This window comes from Pteropus vampyrus, unplaced genomic scaffold (genome assembly GCF_000151845.1).
Source record: "Pteropus vampyrus isolate Shadow unplaced genomic scaffold, Pvam_2.0 Scaffold26, whole genome shotgun sequence".
Taxonomy (NCBI): Eukaryota; Metazoa; Chordata; class Mammalia; order Chiroptera; family Pteropodidae; genus Pteropus; species Pteropus vampyrus.
Window position 1 is genome coordinate 631,493 of NW_011888807.1, and position 4,217 is coordinate 635,709.

The 4,217-nt window shown below is 32.3% G+C and overlaps 1 protein-coding gene and 1 pseudogene across 1 annotated transcript in view; both read right to left on the reverse strand.

The window, feature by feature from the left end:
- The window catches only part of EPHA6 (EPH receptor A6), an 841,299-nt gene that overhangs the window by 345,995 nt on the left and 491,087 nt on the right, over positions 1–4,217 (reverse strand).
- On the reverse strand, positions 2,059–2,177 carry LOC111737387 (annotated as a pseudogene).

Below are 4,217 nucleotides of genomic sequence, written 5' to 3' on the forward strand. Positions count from 1 at the left end.
ATATGTTATTTGGAATAGCATTAAACTCTCAAGAGCGGTTTATCATGCCAGCCTAGTAAAACAACATGTAACAAGAGCAAAACAGAAATAACCTAATTGTCTAATAGTTATGGATTTTTAAAAAATTAAATTTATGGGGTGACAAAGGTTGATAAAATTATGTAGGCTTCAAATGTACAATTCAGTAATACATCATATGTATATTACATTTTGTGTTCACCATCCGAAGTTAAATTTTCTTCTGTAGACAACAGTTTAGTGGTTACCAGATGGAAAGTGGGGAGAAGGGGAGGTAGGTAAGAATAAAGAGGGCCAAATAAATGACATTGGAAGATACATATTTTTAAATTACAATAACAAATTATTGTACTGTCCCTAATTTTAAAAATAATTTTTAAAGGAATATGATTTTATTTTAAAGAGCCTAATTAATCTTAGTCTAGGTCACGTTCTATTTTGGAGATTGTTTCAAAAATATAATTAAAAATGTTAATACATCTTAAAAAGTTAAACCTAAACATGAATATATTTATAAGCTATGACCATGAAATAATACATGTGACTTATGAAGAATTCATTAAATTTTAGTCTTTCTATGTACTTTTGTCATCCTTGAATTTACATGATAAAAAACTGCAGAGAAAGCTAGCTGAAAGATCATTAATTTCATAAATAATTTAAACCAAGAAGCTTTATGAAAATTATTCATTTAAGTGTTATAGATTTGCTTTTTTGATGTCTCAAGAAGGGAAAATGTCTTTTTCTGATCTGTTGGGCCCCTAAATTGCATTAACAGATAAGAAAATTTCAGTCACATTTTGGGACTGTGAAACAGTGCATAGAAAGCCTTGGGGATTATAGAAGAGAGAGTCACATTTAAGGACTTCCATTCGTAATATAAGATAAATAGCAGCAATTACCTTTTTTTCCCCTTAAGACAGAACCTAGACTAGCTTAAAGTTTCTTGATCATTTCAAATAGAATTTATTTTGATGTCTTAACTCCTGAAATGTTTGTCTATTCTTCATGACATCTAGGAATTGACTGTGCTTATCTTAAGCTCTTGCTATTCTTCTTTACAGAATATATAATTATACATTGCACTTAACTTTTCAATTCCCAGACTCTTTCACATTCATTAAATCAACTAATATAAATTGTAATTTGTAGGTATGATTATTCTGATTTTAAATATGAGGAAACAAGATTAGCCTGGAACCAACTTGCAGTTACAAAAGAGGTAAGGGGCAGATTCCAGAGTAAGTCTAGTCCTTACAGTCTATACCCCAGTAACTGTGGCACATATGATGATCTGAACTTCCCATTGGGCCTAGTACAGTGCTATGCAAACACATTAGGAAACTTTTATACAAATATATCTTTTATCCGAAACTTGTTTAAATCTTATTTCAAGGCTTATCAAACTATTGTCCATTCCTTGGATTTGTTCAGTAAAACATTTCTGTAATCATATGATTACTGTCCAATTAATATATTCTGTGTATATGACTATCAGTTTTATCAGAGTAGAATTAATTAATGTAAGAAAATAATAATGTATAATACATAATGAATAATAATATAACAATAAACCAGAAAATGAGGAAATATTATTGCAAGGCATTAAGAGTTTGAACATATGGTATTGAAAATGGACATTATACTATAATTTAATTATGTAATGTTTTATAATAATAAAATCCATCTTGGGTTAGTTTCTTGAATTTTCAATATTTTCATTATTTAACTGTCTCACTGAAAATGTATTTGGATTGAGAAATAAAAGCAAAACAAAAAATATGCTGTTATCTGATTATTGAGAGTGCTCCTAATATCGAGTGCCTTTTTACTAATTCTAAACCCATTTTCAGCATCCCCACATCTGCTCCACTTCATAAGGTATGCTCTTACTTTCCCTAGCCACAGTTTGATACCTATTGGTTCATAAAATTCTCCTGGATTCCATAGATTTTGTAGAATATAACTCTAAGATTCTATCTACATGTGTGTGTGTGTGTGTGTGTGTGTGTGTGTGTGTGTGTGTGTGTGTGTATTTAATGCCTACAGCACCTGATATTCCTAGGTGATCTCCCATCCAAATACTAACCAGGTCCGACCCTACTTAGCTTCCGAGATCAGATGAGATCGGGCACGTTCAAGGTGGTATGGCCATAGACTATATATTTTCTATATAATCTAGCTGTAAAATATTTAAAAAGCTAAGTTTTGTTTTCTCTATTATTTTTTGGCAGTGAAAGTGATATTCACAATTTGTATGTTTGTGTGTGTGTGTGTGTGTGTGTGTGTTTCTAGGAAGTACAGAAAGGGAAAAAGTACTCATACTGCTGGGCACTGGAGGGATTGTTGAATGATCCTGTCATACTGATTTAAAAAGATGCATGTGCATTCCTGCCAATGCACCAAAAATGGACTGTGAAACTGCTTTTGTTCTCTCTTTAAAGAAATAATGCAATGCAACAGCAGATTCATTGGCATTGTTTCTGGTTCAAGCCAAGAGGAATAAATCAATTCTTCCTTGATGGAGGCTATCTTTGCATAGGACAAGTAGCCACGTACACCCACTGCTCCCTCGAAACATTCATGGCTTCCTGAGGATATGGGTGATATTGTTCTCATCATTGACCAAATAGCAGCGTAAATCTCTGTCGTAAAATAACACCTGGCCGGGCCCTGTATTTTCCTCTCGTTTCCTCTAGTTAGTAATTGTCTTTTACAAATCATTGACCGCATGCAGAGAAGCTTCTGTTGTCTCATATTGCCTGCTAGCTCATAATTTCTACTTCGTGTTCTCACAGTAGCTTCGAAGGCATTCAGTGCATATGTTACACTTTTTGTTGCTGATTTTTGTGACTACTCTGTTAACAAGCCAAATTGTATTGCTCTATATTTATTGCAGAAGTTAATGGGATTACAAAGATTTTTAAAACTATAAGTGATCTAATTATTATTCATAATGAATAATGCAAATCATTGCCACATTTTATACTTCATTTAAAATGCAACATGATGTGCAAAATAAACTTTTTTTTTCTTTTTCCTAAATTCTGTTTTTAGAGAAAACAGCGTATGGACAAAACTCAATTGTTTTAGTCTACACATTTGCAAGGTGAGTTTATACAACCAAGTATTATTTATTTTCTTAGTATTAATTACAATTAATTGTAGATTATACATAAAAATGCATACAATGTAATGTTAATTTAAAAAAAAACCCGAAATATTAGGCTTCAGCAACACGCAATTTCTGAATATTAGAATTCAAAGTCAGTGCAAGGGAAATAATAGAAAAATAAGGAAATAGAAAGATCTGATGCTGCAATGCTGACATTAGCTGGCACACACTATCACGGCTATATCAATGGTCTACAGTTGATACTCTTCTATCTGGTTAATGTCTATGCCATAAAATTTTTAAGTATTTTGAGTGTCAGCCTTAAGGTTTGTACTATTGTCCTTAATAATTTTAGAATTATGTCATTTACTATAATTCCTATCATGGTCTTCTGTTTTGACTTAAGAAATCAATTTCAACTGATGGGCAGTTTTTTTTATTATGTATATATTAATTTGTACATATTTATCTTTGCTGCCTTTAGTTGCATAATTTTGTCTGCTTCCTAGGGAAGACAAATCTTCGCTCAAAGAGAACTGGTCTATTAGGTTAAAAATTGGTCCACATCATAAGTCCACTAAGAAATGACCTCTGCTTATTGAATATTTTGTTTCTCAGATACCCACAATGATGTTTCTGTGCCAGAAGCTGTGCTTCAGAAAAACTTGAGAACAATTTGCTCAGATTACTTTTTTATTTTTTAACTTCAGTCACTATCTCCCCTCATTTTGGTTTATTCTACTTCCTTCTACACTTTATGTATGTCATTGTCTATTTGAGTTTTGAAGGGATCCAGAATATAACACTAACTATTTTTTTTCTTTCAAACTCTACTTGTCTAAAAGCAGAGCCTCCCTCAAAATTCAACTGTCATAAATCCCTTCCCCAGGAATTTTGCAACCAGGGAGAACTCACTCCTAGCACTAGGAAGGAGAAGTTAACACCAACATAAGAAATCACCTAAGCAGACATTGTCGAAAAACTACACCTTCCATCTATTCTTCTAAGGCCCCATTTATCTTTTCTAAAAGTCATTTGATTTCCCATAAGTAACTTTGTCCCTCTCCTTCTCCCCTGTTAAGAT